The sequence below is a fragment of the Cryptomeria japonica genome, chromosome 9 (assembly GCF_030272615.1).
Source record: "Cryptomeria japonica chromosome 9, Sugi_1.0, whole genome shotgun sequence".
Taxonomy (NCBI): domain Eukaryota; kingdom Viridiplantae; phylum Streptophyta; class Pinopsida; order Cupressales; family Cupressaceae; genus Cryptomeria; species Cryptomeria japonica.
Genome location: NC_081413.1, coordinates 230,834,022 through 230,853,469, shown reverse-complemented (window position 1 = coordinate 230,853,469; position 19,448 = coordinate 230,834,022).

The following is a 19,448-nucleotide window of genomic DNA, read 5'->3' as shown; positions in this document are numbered from 1 at the left end:
GAACCATGGTATTCTTGATGTGGTTGTACAAAACCACCATAAGACCCTCATGCATAGCAGGATTGGTTTTGGGATTAGATATAGCATCCATAATCCCAACATTTAGGGCACAAAACAAGTAATAGGGGATGGAAATTTTCTCCATGTACTGGAAATGGTTGAGAAAAACAAAATGGTAGTTATAAACCCTGGTATATCTACCATCTAAAGTAATAAATTTCATAATAGAAAACAAAACCCATCATCAAATAATCTTGATTACCTTAGGGGAATAGTAAGTGTGACTTCCCTTAGGGAATTTCTTCATAGTAGCATTTGACAGCTTTCTATCCCTATAGAATTTGATACCATCCATCGGCAGACCTATAGCCTCAGTGATCATGGTCTCATTCACCTTAACCTTCCTACTGCCAATGGTCAAGGTGCCCTTATTCCACCCCTTTTTGAAAATCCTAGTGATTTCCAAATTTCTTTCTTGCATTCTCTCCATGTAATCCGTGATTTTAGCTACTTACAACACAACCCAAACCTAGGGATGGTCCTACCATTTATCAATTTTAGTTGCCTCTGTGCACTTGTGATTTCCCCTCATATTCTTATCAATTTTAGTCCCCTGTATTTTCCTGCAAATACCACTTTTCATTGTGGACTTTCTTTTTAGCAGGGAAGAAGACTCTAGAAGCCAACGGGTATTTCTTAAGCTCTCACTCCAAAAGGAAAAAAGAACCCACAAAGCATGTGAGAAGATATTGCAATTACTAATGTACCTCCCTTTTGGGTGCTTATGATACCGTTTCATGATGCCACAACCACACATACAATCTCAGGAAATGATATCAAATCCTTCTTTGTTTACCATGATATATTTTATAATTTAAAATGTCATGTTCCACTCAAGGGAGCTCCCCCTTGCCATTCCAAATGTTGATTTGCCCACTCTGTACTGCCTCATTGGTAGCCCAATTAGTGCTCTTGTTGGCCTCTCTATAATCATGAGAAATGTAACACTAGTTGAATCCCTCAAGCATCTCCTTATCTATGTCAATGATATTTTTAATCATCCATGAGGGTTGATGCTTACCAAGGAGGCAATTAATAATGTTTTTAGAGTCCCCCTCTAGCCATAAAAATTTGACTCCTAGATTGTGTGCTAATCTGATAGCTTGGAGGGCGCCCATGGCTTCAGCTAGATGATTATCTTGGTTCCCCAAAGGGAAGGCTAGTGGCCCAATGCAAAAGCTAGCATAATTCTGGATAACTCGACCACAACCAGCTGGCCTTGGGTTCCCTTTAGCAGCCCCATCGAAGTTATCCTTAATCTAGTGATTGGAAGGAAAAGACTAGGAGCACATCCTTCTTTTGAGTTGGTTGGTATTCATGTCCATATGGGCTGGGGCGTTCCATCTCTCTAGTACCTCATAATCATCCTTACTATTGTAGTAATGAGATCCCCTATCCATCACATTCTCAACAAAATTGAATTTTATCTTAGCCCAAATCGCCTCAAAGGGGTTAATGTCATTCCTAAAAATTTTGTTATTCCTTTCTTTCCAGATAACCCATAGGATATGTGGAAAGGAAAACTTCCATAAATTTCTTATGGTTGAAATGTTTGTATTGCAAGACCAACTCCTGAAACAATCTTGAATCTCCTCTGGGAACACCCAATTTAAACCCCATCTTATTAGTTTTGTCAATGTTATTGTGATTTTTTAATAGTTTTGATTCAAAAAATAATGATAATTCTTAAATTTATGGTTATTTGATTGTTTATGAACTTTTGTTTACATATATATGTAATATGATTCTATTTAGGACAACCGATATCAACCATGGGAAAGAACAAGCGAGGAATGATGGAACAACGAGAGGCTAAAAAGGAAACAGAAAGGAAACGCATGAAGAAATTACGTGACATAAGAACAATGGGACAAGAAGGTATGTCATCCTCAACATCTCAATTTGATTTACCAAACAAACATAATGCACCTAATGCAATTGAAGAAGAGACATTTGATTTACCGTATGACCCTAATGCAATTCAAGAATAGATGACATTGAATAATCAATTAAATGATGAACATACACCTGCTCTATTTGATGAATTGAATGTACCCAATGCATGCAATGCACCGATGTTAACACGTCCTAGAATCATTTGTAGGAGACCAAAGTATCTAATTGACATTGATGAGAATATATTGAAGCCAATGCTCGATAAAATGAATGAATGAACTTGTAGGAGAATGGTTAAAATAATATGGCAAAACTATTTTGAAAACTTAAATCAAACTGCAAGATGTCAATTAATTGTTCAAATGATTAAAAATTTTAATTTTACAGGGACAATGAAAATTCTAGGCCTAAGATCATCTGAAAGTAATAACAAAAGAACTATTGTGAGAAATCTATTTGATGCATGTAAGGCTATTAGTTCAAAATCACGTAATAAATATTCTAATGTTACGCGACGTGTCATTACATCAACCATAATGGGCAAGAAAAAAAAAGGTCATTTGATGAGAAAAACAAGTAAGTCATTAAACGTTAGTAGAACAACATTAAGTAAATCATTATAGAGGCAGAAAAAAATAGAGGAACCTAATAATAATTCTCTTTGGGCATTCTCGGGTAGATTACCATTCAAAGAAAAGGTTGTTGTGGATGCACTAAGAACATTAATTGAAAATTTTTGGCATGAAAACACAAGAGTTTTTCCCATACAAAGAGATGTTATAGAAGGCGAATCAGGTCTACAAATCATGAGCCACATGCCAAAAACTATTTGGATATGACTCAAACAAAATTTTATGAAAGATTCCTTGAAAAGTTTCCTCAAATAAGAATTTCTCAAAGATTGTTTGAAATTGCAAAACCTTTTTATATTAATATTAATCATGTATGCACCATGTGTTGTTATAGGATTCATATTGAATATTCCATGCACTATGATATTTTTGTCATATTTGTTCTATTTTGCACACTAACGATGTTTTGCAGGAATGCAATATATAAGCACCTCCTAAATTGGCAAGATAATTTATTTCATGTGTGCTATGTAATAGACATGATGGTTGTATTTATTATAAGATGCCTTGTTTGGAAGGTTCTTGTGCTATATGTGGTGGTTTGCAACATTTACCAAGATGTGTACATTTGGAGAGCACAAATGAAATTGGTACAAAACTAGTTTCTTTTGGAAAATACAAGACAGTTACATATGGTGTTAAGGATGGACAAGATTTGAAGAAATGTGAGTTGGTGAAAAATGATATATGTGTAGCTAAATTTATGAAAATGCTTCAAGAGAAACTAGTTTATGAGTACATAATGCATACACATAGAACTCAATGGTTATATGAGCAATTCAAGTTATGTAAGGACACATTTTCTCTTGGCACCATTGTCTCTATTGTTGATTTTGCTGAAAATTATACACTACAACCTCAAAATGAACTGCACTCTATGTATTATCATTCTACACAAGTTTCTATTTTTGAATACATAACATTCATGCATGCAAATGATAGCACAAAGAAGGATAGAAAGGTTGTGAGAGAGTATCACTTATACATAAGTGATGATCGTAATCATTCATCAGAGTTTTTACAAGGATGCTTTAAATTTTTCTATGGTAATTTAAAGGAAAGAAACATACAATACCACTAACACGTTTGATAATTGCACTGCACAATTCAAGAATGTAAGGATGTTTTATTGGTTGACAAGGATGTATATGACAAGCGGTGTACAACATTTTTGGAATTTCACTGAGACTAGACATGGTAAGGGAGAGCACAATGGTGTAGGACCATGTGTAAAAAGAGCCCTAGCTAGAGACGAATTGAAGTACGAAGGTGGTGCTGAGTTGATAGATGCAAAAACAATTGTGCTATGGTGTAACTCTATGATGGGTCTAGGTAATTTAGGTACGTCAATGGTTCATAGATAATTTTGGTTGATCACTGAATCTAACATTGAAAACTATCTAGATTGTTGTACAGTTGCAGGATCGAGTGACATGCACTCATTTATGAGTTCAAATCCAAGTTCACTAGTAATTTATACGAGATAGATGGTATTTTTTTGCTCTTCATGCATGTATTTTTTGTGGGAAGAATGTGAATCACAAGAGTTGGTTGATAAGTAGTCTTGTAGATCATTGGTCCCTACTAATACATATCAAATTCCCAAAGCACTACAATTGAGCCAGATGGAGACATTAGTGGATTTTGACCATCTATCCGACCTAGTGGATTCAGGTGATTTTTTGAGTTAATTTTTTTGCAAGTGTTATTTTTGGGTCATTTTGTTGTACATCACACTTTATTTTTGGTATTAATTATCACTTTATAAAATGCATGCCATGTGTATGTAGTTGTTGCAAAATAGAACAATGAATAAGGAACAAATTACTTATTGTGTCACTGTGTTGAGTCTATAAGAAAATTGACAACCATAATCATTGACAGAGAGGGTATTGAGTACCCAATAGGGTCTGTTGTCATGACAAGAACATGGCTTAGGAGATACCCAATCAATAATTTTGATGTTTGATTTTTCAAGGACTTTGAAACACATAGACATATTCTTCATTTCTCTAACCTTGTTGTTGCAACAAATATTCATTTGATGAAGTATCGTGGTAGACCTCAGAACAAGATTTTATGAAAATTTCATGAATCTAAGCACGAGGCAATACTTGACACAATACGGGTTAGAGCCAATCCTAAAGGCTCACTTGACTAATTCTACAGTTCAAAGTAGAATGATTTGAAATTTTTTTATATATCTTCAGCGAATTTTTCTATATTTATTTTTTGTATATATAAGTGCCCATGAGCTGATTTTTACATGTTTAGGGGCATAATTTTGTATATTTAAATGGCCATGAGTTGATTTGTACATATTTAGATGCCAAATTTTGTATATTAAAATGGCGATGAGTTGAATCACACATATTTAAATGCCAAATTTTGTATAAAGCCCATGAGATGATTTGTAACAATTTTTTTTGTATATTTAAATAGCCAAGAGTTGATTTTTTCATATTTAGAGGCAAATTTTTGAATAGTATGTGAAAATGTTTTGTGACTATTTTTTGTGTCTATGTTTTGTGACTATGTTTTGCGTTTATGTGATGTTATAAGGTCAATCATGGCAATTCTTGATAAAGTTAATCATGAGAATTCTTGATTCTTGTATAATCATGGAGAATTACTTGAGTCATTATTGGGTCATGGGAGTCATAGATTGAGTCTAGATACAATTTGAGCAAAAATTGTCATTATTGTCAAAAAAGTTGTCAGGCAACTTCTACATCACATCGGTAGGGTATGGCTCTCGACATTCCAATGCATTGGGAGGAACAATAGGAGAATCCATAGCATAAACCTACCCACCTAGACGTGCTCATGATGTTGGTTTGTGCTCATGATGAACGAGATCAAATCTAGCCTATCTTGCAACTTTGCATTGCATGTCGCTGATGGTTTTTGCAGTAGGTGAAAAAATTCACCATTTGAAAATGGCTCCGAGTCATCAAAAACTGAGATAGGTCATTGTAGAGGAGCCTTAAGTGACCCTATATGTTCAAATTGATTGATCATATGCATCCTTGATTGCGAGAAATAGTCCGTCAAAGTTTGACAATTTTTTGGACTTAGGGCACTTAACATATCGCGTCGACAGGCTATGGTTCTTGACATTCCAACACTTTGGAAGGCACAAAAGGAGCATGTCTAGCATAAAATTGCTCACCTGGATGCACTCGTGATGTTGGTTTATGCCCACGATGAACAAAATCAAATCTAGCCTATCTTGCAACTTTGCATTGCATGCCACTAATAGTTTTTGCAACAGGTGAAAAAATGCTACCATTTGAAAATACCTCTGAGTCATCAGAACTTGAGATAGGTCATTGTAGAGAGGCCTCACATGACACTATTGGTTCGAATAGATTGATCATATATATCCTAGATTATGAGAATAGTTCGTCAAAGTTTGATAATTTTTTGGACTCAGGGCACTTGAGAGATCATGTCGGTAGGGTATGGCTCTCAACATTTTAGCACTTTGCGAGGCACAATAGGAGAATTCATAGCATAAACCTACCCACTCGGATGTGCTTGTGATGTTGGTTTCTTCCCATGATGAACAGAATCAAATCTAGCCTATCTTGCAACTTTGCATTGCATGCCACAAACGGTTTTGCACCAAGTGAAAAAATGCTACCATTTGAAAATGGCTCCGATTCATCAGAAACCGAGATAGGTCATTGTAAAGGAGCCTCACATGACCCTATAGGTTCAAACGAATTGAACATATGTGTTTTGGATTGGGAGAAATAATTCATCAAAGTTTGACATTTTCTTGGACTCAGGGAACTTGAGTGATCGCGTCGGTAGGTTATGGCTCTCATCATTTTGACACTTTGGGAGGAATGAAAAGAGAATGCCTAAAATAAACCTACCCACCCGAACGTTCTCATGATGTTGGTTTGTGTACATGATGAACGAAATCAATTCTAGCCTATCTTGTAACTTTGACAACTTTGACAACAACTGAGGAAATTTGACAAGAAGTGAGCAACTTTGACAACAAATGAGAAACTTTTACATCTTTTATCCAAATGAGCCCAAACTTTGACAACTTTGACAAAAACCGAGCAACTTTGATAACAATTGAACAACTTTTACATTTTTTATCCAAATGACCCCAAGCTTTCACAAATGGCTTCAAATGATCATTAATGGTCCCAAATTACCTTATTTAGATAAAACAATGGTAAAACAAAAAGAGAACCAAAATTTGACCATTACGAGCATGAGGGTGCTCTCCCACGACACACATTGACAAATATAAATGAAAGGAATCAAAAGCATCCAGTGATCATTACCATAAATCAAATCTGACCATTACCATTGAATTTTATTTTCATTGAAACAAAGAGTTTTATAGGGTTAATTCAACATTTTAGAAAGTTTATCAAATCATATTCCATGATTACAATGTTTTATATCATAGAATTTTGGTGTTCATATTCATATTGTTGATTACATAGGCAAACATTTATTTAACTTTATAAAAGGACAACCATCAAATACAACAAATACATAATAATGAACTCAATACAAGGAGTTTTGTAGGGTTAATTCAATATTTTAGAAAGTTTATCAAATCATATTCCACGATTACAATGTTTTATATCATATATTTTTGTTGTTTATATTCATATTGTTGATTACATAGGCAAATAATCATTTAACTTTATAAAAGGGCAGCCAACACATACAACAAATACATAATAAAGAACTCAATACACATTTATTGGATCATATATCAACATTTATATATATCAAAAAGGCATGTATGCCAAGTCAATACAAGTATTACAAAAATGTGGCATATGCGATGTCCAAATCAATATACAATAAAAATGTAGAATATATCTGCATGTATTGGTCATTCAATGACCACAAATAACACTATATGATCCTATACTTATGGTGGATCATCAAAATCAAGCCTCTTTGATGTAGTACGTGGCTCTGTAGATGGGTGCAAAACCATAATTCAAAAGCAAAGTTAGAATCCTTTTGTAGAAAATAGTTCACAATTATCAACATAATTATGCATTTAACTATAATTTCTTTGCAATAGAAATGTAGATTACCTCATCTACTGATCTATGATCTACTGTCTACCTTGTCTTCTCCTTGTTGGCCTTATGAGTTCTCTTGAATACCTTCTTCAAAGGCTCAAAGTTATGGCCTAACCGTGAAGGGGGCTATTGTCGATTAAATACAATTAATATAATGTACTAACAAGGAGAAGACAAATATTATTAAATCTATTGATGGGAGAAAGTTCGATTAGAGAAGAAAATAATATTAAAGCTATCCTGGATACTTATGAGAAAGGATCGGTGCAAAAATTCAATCTCTCTAAAAGCTCCATTTTCTTCATGAATACTCTTGAGCATAGCAAAATGAAGATTGCCAATATTTTGGGTTGTAATATGAGGGTTCTCCCTAATTTGTATTTGGGTCTACCCTTGTGTGTGGGACCTACCTCAGATTCCTTCTGGTCTAGTCTGATTGATAGATTTCAAATGAAGCTGGCTGGTTGGAAAGGAGCTTTGTTAAGCCAAGCGGGTAAACTTCAGTTAATTAAGGCTTCGCTTCAGAACCTTCCTATCTATTTTATGAGTCTATTTAAAATCCCAACCAAATTTTCTGATAGAATGGAAATAATATAGAAGCAGTTCCTTTGGTTAGGTTCTGAATCCAAGAGTAGGCTTCATTTGATTGCTTGGGATCAGGTTTGTTTGCCTAGAAATAGGGGAAGCCTCGATATTAGACATTTGAGAGAATTGAATAGAGATTTAATGGCTAAGCAACTATGGAGATGTTTAAAGGAGAATAATGAATGGATTGATATTTTCAAAGACAAATACCAAATTCATGGTTTCCAAAGAATGTTGGAAAATTATTCCCTTTCGACTTTTATCTCTGATCTTTGGAATAACTTCTTCAAGTCCTCCTCCATTATTCCTTAGGGAAGTTGATGGGTTTTGGTAAATGGTAGAAATATAAGGTTTTGGGATGATTGGTGGATAGGAGAGGGACCTTTGTCTAATTCGGTGTGGGATTCACAATTCAAAGAGAAATGCATTAATCTAATTGGAACTTGGGTTGCAGATTATATCTGTAATGGAGTTTGGGTGAACCTCGTAACCTTGGATGATTCTTTGTCTCCTTTCTTTTCTTGGTTGAATCTGACCATCATTCCATCCTCTCTAGTGGAAGATGTGGTTATATGGAATGGTTCTACCTCAAGGCATTTTTTGGTGGCAGATGCTTTCAGAATCATCACTAGGTCTTTTTCTCCACGCCCCTTTTGGACTGGAGTTTGGAATAAACTCTTAATTCCTAATGTTAATATCTTCTTCTGGCTATTCATGCAAAACAAGATCTCTACCATTGATAATCTCTATAAACGTGGGATTCCCATCACTAATAGATTTTTTTATGTAAAGAAGAAGCTGAAAATATTGATCATCTTCTCTTACATTGCTCCTATGCTAGGGACATTTGGGCCCCCCCTGATTCTATTTAGAACTTTTGGTTCCAATAGAAGTTCCCTAATGACAACCATGTGATTCATATTCTATGGAACTTAGCCCTACCTCATACTACTTGGGGTTTGTGGAAGAAAAGAAATAATAGGGTTTTTAGAGATATGGAGTCCATTGCTCTTGTGGTGGCTATCAGAATAAGGAATGCTATTAAGGAAATTTTTATTAATTATTGTCCCGGTAGGAAAAATGATCCTCCTCTTGAGTCTAGCCAGGAGGAATGGGATACTATCAAGCAGTGGCAGATATGATGGAATATATCTATCCCGATTTATGAAATTAAACATACGAGAGAGAATAGTTCTTGGAATCTACCCCTTCGGAGGTGGATCAAAATTAATATCAACGAGGCAGCCAAAGGAAATCCTCAGCCGGCTCACTATGGGGGAGTCATGAGGAACCATTTGGGTTTGTTGGTCTTTGTGGTGGCACTCCCTTTGGGCACCCAGACTAACCATTTTATGGAGGCCAATGACCCCTACATAGGACTACACATGGCGAGCAAAGAGGGGTTCAAATGGGTCTAGCTGGAAAGTGACTCGCTTAACATTGTTAAATGCATTAAGGGATGTACGGTGCCTAGCTGAACTATTTCAAACTTAATCAAGGATTTCATTGAAATGATATCCAACTTGGAGGATTTCAAGATCTCACAAATTTTTCGGGAATGGTAACATGGTGGTTAAATGGTGGAGAGGAAAGGAAACTTTCTCGAAAACTCTGTGCGACTTGGCAAGAAATGATATCGATATCTTTGACCTTTCCAATGAAAGTTATGATGAAATATTATGATGGGATGGGAGTTGTTGGGGTGGTATTTCAAATTATTACCACTTTGAGAAGTTTTAGAACTTTCAGTTTGCCTTGTTTATGGTTTGTTTTCCTCTTGGTTTTTCTGGAGTCTTGTTGTTTGATTTGCTCGAGCTATAGAATGGGAGGTGAAAGGAATAGGTTTGAACCTACAACCTATGATAAGAGGTAGAAGAATAAGGAGGTTTGGGAGGAAATTTCTAATGGTGGGATGGTGCCCTTTTTGGAGAGACTGCATGGTCATTCAGCCATTGTTACGGAAAGCTTTGTTAAAGGTTGGAATAAAGGTGTGTTGACTGCCTTTGGTGTGGAGTTTCAAGTTGATGAAACTTTGGTTGCCACAATTACTAGTCTGGATATGAAAGGCAGGAAATTCTATAGAGATAGGAAGTTGGGTGAGGAGGCTATTGCTGCCTTTTATGATAAGGAAAAGGAACAACAGAGGGTTACAAAAAATGGTGGATGGTGGTTATAACAGGAAAGAGTTGATTTCCCTCTGGGCTGATATGGTTGAATTCATCATGAGATACATCACCCTGGATGGTAGATATGCTAGTATTTTCTAGCATCATTTTAGGTATGGTATATTTATTTGCGTCCACTTCTATTTGGTTTCATCCTTGGAGAATAGTTTAGTTAAACATTTTGAAAACTAGGATAACCTTGTGATTCATGAAGGACTTATCTTGCTGATTATGGAATACATCCAATATCATGAAGTGAAACCCTCCCCCAAGGATAAAACCCACATTTCCTCATCTAACCCTGATGTGAAGTTGGTTTTTGATACAGAGATGGACAAGGATGATAGTGGTACTGGCATGGATTGGCTTGATATCAAGGATACGAAGGACCTTGAGTATAGACCAAAGAAAGAAGGGGAGCTTATGGTGACCTTGGGAACTAACATTAGTAGGAAAATCAATCCTCCAAGGTGGGCGACAAGTAAGTTCAAATCTAGCAGTAGAAAAATGCAAGACCTGGAGCCCCCCACCAAAAAGAAAACAAAATTAACCAAATCTAGTGGGTCCAAAGTCTTGGACCACAAGATTAGGTTGGACATACCTATCAATGTGGATGATGAGAAATAGGGGTTTGTGAATAAGGAAAATAAAGGAGAGAAAAAGGAGGAGAGGGTGTTGGGAAATCTGCTTTTGGAGGCTACTAGAAGTCAGGAGAATGACTGGAAGTGGGTGGATGAGGAAATTGGATCCCTGAAAGATGGGATTAAAGGAATTGTTGAGACTTTCACAGAATCCCTTGGGCCTAGTAAAACTGAGAAGATCATGAGTATGATCCAAAAAATTTCTCATGATGTTGAAACTATGAAGGTTGACCATGAGCACATAATTGAGAAGTTGGAAGAGGATGTGAGTGACATCAAGGAAAACCTGAACAATCTGGTGGAAATTAGTAGGCAGGTGATGAACAATAGTGTTGATGGCTTGGAAAAAAATAATTCTATGATGACTGATTATAGAACTAGGGCCATTGCTAGTGACCCTTTCTTGGGGGAAAAGTAGAAAAAGAATGGCTCGAAGGGTGGACATAGTGTTGTTGTTAGGAAGACTAGCTCAGGTCCTTGCACTAGAGCTAGGAGTTGGAGCCAGGACTAGGGAACCTCCAGATTCATCATAGAGGATTTGGAGAAAATTAATAAGAGGATTATTCAAAAAAATACCGAATTGATACACTCTCTTAGTTGAGTTCATTGCCTTGTTTTTTGGTTCAGTTGTTTTGGTTTTTTTGCTTTCGGTTTGTGTGGGCTTTGTCCCCTGTTTTGCTTAGTTTTACTGTCTAGTTGGTTGCTGGCCATGGTCTATAATACTCTGGGTTTCAGGTCCCTGTAAAACCTGTTTATCTTTATCAAAAACTAATATACAGAAAAAACACTAAAAATCAATAATATAGAGACCAAAATAGTACCAAAGCCTAAGATGCTTCTCCAATAGACTAAGGAGAGATCACCATTGATGGAGCAACTGTCACTATTACCTATAAGAAAAATGATTAAAGATTAAATATAATTAATATAATGATAAGTATTGTAGGTTAAAAATAATTAATGTAATATAACAAACAAATGTGTACTAGACCCTAGAGGGCTTGCCATTGATGAAGTAGCTATGGATATTTCCTATATGAAAAAATGATAAGATTACAATTTATCACAAGTTCACATGTACACGTGCGTATAATCATCAAATTAAGAAAATAAAGTAGAGATACATACCTCTTCCCTCTCTCGATCCTTAGGCATATCAGGTGCATTCAACATATCTACATAGCTTAATGGCCGTTGTACATATAAAATAGACAAAAAACACTAATCAATCTATGGATCCCAACCAAGATAATCTCAACCTTTACAAACAATTGTACAACTAAAAATGTGTTCAATTACCTTCTTCTCACGTTTTGGTGTCCTCAAGAATATCTTTTGCTGAGAACGAGGCATGGACACAGAGGGGGTACCCTAAAAAAACAAAATTAACATGAGATATTAGTACAGATAATATTAAACATAACTTAACAAATCTAAAATGAAATGACTTGCATATTCTGTCAAAAGAATACATAAAATAAGGTGTACAAAATATGATACTGTATAGCCTTGTAGGCCAAAATCGATGGCCGAGAGCGTGACATCATTAATCTAGGACATTTGGTTCCTTGATAATGCCTACAAACAAAAAATTGTCAAGCATTAAAGAGAGTTAGTACATCTTGCAATTTTTTTGAATTCAAAGTGTACTATTCTATTTTAACATGTTACAAAATCTATACCTTAGACGTCGTAGTTGTCGTTGTAATAACTGTGGGAGGAATATCAGATACCACTACTGCATCTTGAAATGCATATTATTTGTATCAATTTAAATTGATCTATAAATGAAAATTTATTTATAATTACAAATTTTAAGTGATTGATAAATAAAATGCTATAAATTCAAATTAACACACCTGTTTCTACGGATGACTACCAAACAAAATGTCAATCAAGTCATCCATCTATGCCACATCCTCAGTCGTGCAGGTCTGCCATCTACTCTCACAAATCATGCATCAATGGGACGTGGATCCATCTATAGTGGCCTCGTCATTCATCCTTATGCATATCCCTGAGCAGGTGGCATACACATGCTGATTGGGCTCACTAGTGCCACCTGCAACAACTAATGGCTCATCATCCAATACAAGAGGGTGTGCTAACTATGTCCCATGCTGGATGATTGCATCAGTCAATGTTATCACTTCCTGAAGAGTTTGTAGCTCCATCGACTCTTTCAGGTCTATTGGGACATTCAAATGCACCTTGGGTTTGGGTGGTAGGGGGCAAAAACTCTCCTGGGCTACTCACCTATGGGCTAGGTCTCTCTTGGGTAGAATTGCCACCTCTACCATGGAACTCTCTCATATCAAAATAATTAAGGAGCACATTGAGGACAAACTCACAATATACTTTCCTAAAAAATTACAATGGAACCTTAAAATTATTACAAGGTGGTTCATCAAAGACCATCCACCACCTTTGTCAAAAAAGATTCTTCATCTACACATTGGTACACCAATGTCTGGGAAACCTCTTTGCATTAAGTGGTAACGAATCACCAATTCTAGGATCAACAAAAAGGGCACATATTTGTTGTTTACTAATGTTTTTGTTTTTCACTCCCTCATATGATAACCCACTACATAATATTTATGACACCTATCCCTATAGTTTCCCTATTTTGTAATTTGAGTGGAAATTGTAGTGGCACCACTAGCTAATGTTTCTAGGCTAGTGGTGAGGGATTTATGATTCTCAAGCTCAGATGCTTTCAATTTATTAATCAGTCTATTTATTTTAGCTGTGTTTTGCCCTAACTGATTAAGCAATTTCTCTTGTGTATCATGTGTACGATCAAAAGGAGGAGTAGGAGGTGTATTCTGTGGGTTTTGTTCAGGGTTTTGAAGAGGTGCATCTTGTTGTTGTTGTTATGGATTTTTAGATTCTAGTTTGTGTAACAAAAAATAAAAAAAACTAATCAAAATAAATGAATTTAAATTCAAAACATAAAAAAATTTGAACAAATGTGAAAGAAAAACAAAAATCAAGCAAAACCAACCTTGATCCATGGCGTTTAGGTAAGAAAAGAGGGAGCCCATGCATAGTTTAGCAAGAAAAACTCCAAATTATCAACTCGTGGCCGTGTGAAAAATAAGACACAATCAGCCAAAAAAAATAAAATTATTGACAGGTACCGCGTACGCAATTCTTTAGGACTTAAAAGCACGTACAGGGTTCTAAGTCCTAAAGAACCATGTACACGGTCATTTTTCTAGAGGACCCTTGTACGCACCTTTGTCCCTTTAGGATCAGGGACAATGAACCTTAGCACATATGGGGTGATTTGAATTTTAAGTAGCACGATTGTGTTGCCTATTTTTTCAAGTTTTTTTAGTGGTGTGTCCACTTTTTTGCACACCATCTTTGTGCATGAACTCCACTAAGGAGATATTATTTAGGAAACAATGCCATAAATCCAAGATAAAGAGGGGAAAATCTAATAAAAAAGATAAGATAATTGAAAAAGAGATATCTTGCAACAAGTGTAAAGGGGATCCTTGGAGGAGAAGAGATCTTTGCTTGAAGGATATCTACCACCAAGAGGAGTTTCTTGAACAAACCTAACATATTCTACCAAAAGAAGGGAAGGAGAACAATAATGCATACCTTCCACATATTGCTAGGTGAAAGGGATTCTTGATGAAGGATGATGAACTTTTGACCCAATGCGAGGGGTAAATTTATAATAGGATATACATTTTCAAGTGAAGATGAAGTTGTAGCCAAGGACTTATACTTCTTTCATAAGAGAGAATCCTCGAGAAAATAACAACTTCATACAAGGAATGACATCAGATCATAAGAAAACATCACTCCACAATGGAAAAATAGATCATTGGAAAGGAGAGAAAAGGAAAAGAAATCATTACCCCCTATGTGTAAGGACAATGAGAATAATTACACAAACTCTAAGGAGACATTAAACATAAGAAAATGTAGAATATACTCACATGAATAAATATCCAATGTAATAAAAGACATTAAGATATGTGAAATACAACTCTAAAGAAGAGTTAATCTTCAGAGAGAGAGAGAGAGAGAGAGAGAGAGAGAGAGAGATAAATATCAAAAATTCCCCCAAGGAGGGATTTATCATAAGAGACATATCATTTCATGCAAGAAAGGATATCAACACATGAAAAATACAACCACTAAAGGGAATAATGATACTTTAAGGAGAAAGAAAAGGAATAAGATATAGCCAAAGATGAACCATGTTGTTGTCCCAAGATGTTTGATTTTGAAAAAGCATCGCCTCTTATGACAAAGAGCCCCCAGTTAAGTTAACCATTTGTGTCATAGGGTGAGCAGCAAAATGAAGGAGGAGAAGAGTGCTAAGACACTACTTTCTCACCAAGGAAGAGACCAATAGCTATGGATAGATTTATTCAAGCCTTATCAAATTGTCCTTGAACAAATTCCTTAAGTCCTTTACATTTTCCAAGAGAATGACAATAACTATGATGAAAAATACAATGCTCATCACCTTCTTTATGCTTTTTGCTAAATTTTACAAAACAAAAAACAACATTCTTGTCATATTTTAATTTTCAAAAGATTCTAGTTGCTAACGTTTCTTGATCATCATTTGGAATAGGCTTTGTCTTTTTTGATGTATGACAAGGATTGTTAGAAGAAGAAGGATTGTCGTCTATGATTTTAACTATGCCTTTATCAATGATTCCTTTCATTTCATTCTAAAAATCAATACAATCATTGGTAGTGTAATCATTAGTATTTGATTAATGATAAATAGGTTTTTAGGGGACCCAAAACCCCAAACAAAAGATTTTGAGGGGACCCAAAACCCCACGAGTTTTGAAGGGACTCGAAACTCTCATATTTTTCCAGGATTTGGAACAAACAAAACAACGTTGCCAAGAAGAATGATCATCGAAAAATCAACAACCCAACCACAACCAAGACTAAAAAGATAAACCCCTAAAATAAGACTAAAAAAACTAGCCTCAATCACAAACCCAAGGGTTTTACTAAGGCTCTCTTAACCTTCAATGGATACCATGGATGATTCCAGGCACCCATCACCTTCAAAGACACCAGATTACAAAAGATAGATGTATAATTACAATCTGGACACATTGGGTTTCGAAAGGATCCCCTAACCTTCATCATGGATTTTGAACTGGTCCCTAAAACTAGCAGAGAAGGGTCTTTCAAGGCTCCCTTAACCTATAACATAGTCTTCAATTTGCCACCAGCAAAGCCCATCCTTAACCAAAAACAACAACTAGTTAGATTGGGCCCTTTAAAATTTCTAGCATCTAGCCTACCTATGGGTTTTACAAGGCTCTCATAACTTGACCACAGAAAAAACTAAAAAACAAGGGGGTTTTGAAATGCTCCACTAACCTTCAAAATGGGTTTTGAAGTGGCTCCAATAACCACTAGGATGAAGCCAACAATAGCTTTATACTGCAAAAGAGAGTCCAGTAACCAAAAAATAAACCCACAAAGCTTATCTAGACAAATGGGTTTTGAAAAGGCACCCAAAACCTTGAGTTGAAAAAGAGGCCAGATCCAGATAGCTTTGAAGAAGACCATTACCAAAATCTCCACCTCTATAGGAGAAGAAGGATAGAAATAGAAAATTGATAGCGAGGAGCAAGAAATAGAAATACCTCCTACCTCAACTAACAAACCTTCCAAAAACAAAGACACAACACACATATCTAAGAACATAAAGTCCCCCAACATCACCACCTCAATAGAGAAAAAGGGGGGGAAAAATACCATAAGCGCAATCTCAGAAGCAGGCCATCCGCTGACAAAATCAACAACATCCTCCCCCCAAATCTTACCAACAAAAACCACAGCCACCATCTCCACCTTAAGAGGAGAATGGATATCTCCAATGCCCACTATCACAACATCAATAAATTATAGGGCCAATATAGGAAATAACCCAGAGAGTTGAGATAAAAGTCACAAGACCAAGACAAGGGAGGAAGACAGGAAAAGACCAACAACAGGGCATGAGGCCCCATGCAACCCCATAGCCCGAAATCGAGACAGAAGGAAACCCACCATAGAAAATATGAAAGGGAGATAAAAACCTTTGGTATCAACAGTAGTGGTCAAAAACATCTTATCCACACCAAATATCGAGAAAAGCCTCCCCCCCACCAAATGCAGCCACAAAAGCTACCGCGCCAACAACTTACTCCTTGCCAAGAATCCAAACCCCTGCATAGAATCCATAGTTGCTACCCCTTGAAACTGCAACATGAGATAGAGGAGCCAAGAATAACAAGTCAAAACGAGAGCCTGAAACTCCCCCAAACCCCTCCATGTAGGATGGGCACACCGCAAACAATCCACGGGGAGCATCATTGCACACAACAAAAATAATGTCGCAGCCCCCACACACCCAACAACAAGCACTAATATATCATCCAAATATGCAGACAGAGGGGGGAAAACCCTCACCCAGAGTAGATGAGAAGACATCAGCTACAGACAGGTCTTCATCCAGGCCATCCACATCTTCTTTCGCATCCTCTTCACCCTCTTTGGACTTTTCGACAGTAAAAGCCCTAATAGAGATCCCTTTCCCGCTCATCTCTTCCTCTATCAAAGTATAGTGTAATCATTAGTTTGGTGATATGAATAAAAAAGTGTTTTTGAAGAAGAAGCACTTTTAGTTGAACGATAAGTTTATTGTCTTGCAAGATGATCTTTGAAATCTTGAATCCTAAGGAAGTTATCCATAGGAGATTTATGATCATATCTTAATCCTTCAGTAGTGACTTGTGTAGGATGTTTTATAGGGACTCTAATTCCTTGTTCAAATTTTCCAAGTTCTCATCTTTTAAAACCTTTTTTTGATATTATGTTAAAGACACTCCTATAAGAATCTCTTAATTGGAAAGGAGGAACATTATAACAAATTTCTTTGAAATTTGTAGTGTAAGCATGTTTACAAGGAAAAAAGGAACAAGTAGATGAAGAAGGAATATCTTGTGGAGGATGATTTGCCTTTCTTTCATAATGCATAACCTCTTTGGTAGATTGAGAAGGGAGATTCTTATAATTTAAGGCCTCATCTATGCTTAATTTTATGTTGAAAGATATATAATGAATAAAATTCATAACATCATCTTCTCCAAGTGTTTTGAAGACTAAGATAGGCTCTAGGAGAATAAGGAGGATCTACAGAAGTAGAAACACCAATATTTTGATGTTGCCCCCTTTCTCTCTATTAGATAGATCATTGATAGGAATATTAGCTTGTTCTTCATTCAGATTAGATACCTTTCGAGATGTACAAGTATTAGGCTTTCCATTAGCATCTCTAGGATTGGGTTCTACAAAATCTTTAATGTGATCTATATATGCAATGATTTTTCCTAAAAATATCACAATAAAATAAGATGCATTATAAATGAAATCTTTGAGATCTAATTGATTGACAGGAAGAAATTTGGAAATTCTAGAAACACAATATGCTAAAGTTCTATTCTTGAAGAAAAGCAATGTGAAGTGAAAGAAGCCATTATCCAACACATGATTATGATAATTATAAGTGAAAACAATAGTAATCATATATGAAATAGTAAATAAATCAGATCTATTAAGTGTCATTATTAATTTTTAAAATCAGATCTAAAAATTAAAGTGATGAATTATGGAACCCAGAAATCCAATTAACCAAGATAAATTTGGGTTTCGTTAAATTAAACCTCTAAACTTATGTAATTCGATTAAAATAGGATCTATGAATTTTAATTTTAATTTTGAAATTTCTCTAAATTAGATCCAAAACAATTAACCCAAATTAAGTAATCCACAAGCTCAATTTTAGAATAAAAATTAGGGTTTTATGAATTTAACCTCCAAATTTTTGAAACTCAATTGGAAATTACACTTGTAAATGTAAATTTAACTTTTAAATTGCATAAACACTCAGATCTAAGAACATAAATTAGAATTAAACGTGTAAAGAATTGGATTCACTAAAATGTAACTAGTAAAAATTTAGGGTTTCCACCATTAGATGTATGAAAACCGCTAATTTTTTGCTTAAGACCATTATATTAGGGAGATATAGGAATTAGATAGATATAAACCTAATAGGTCTTAATATTGATCTAATTCTAGTGGGATTGGATATACCCCCTTTTTCCCCTTAGATTGAATTGATTTGTTGAAGATATTGAAATTAGGGTAAATGGGTTGAAATTGATGTCAATATGCATAAATAGTGAGCTACAGTGGGATCAAGCCACAAACCTAGATCTGAGGATTGTAATAGTATTTGAACCTATTCCCATAAAGAGCTCTCAATTTTTCTAGATCAAAGTGATGGTCATTTTGGTCCCCCTAACTTTTCACACTCCAATAGGGGAATGATTCGTTACTATAAAT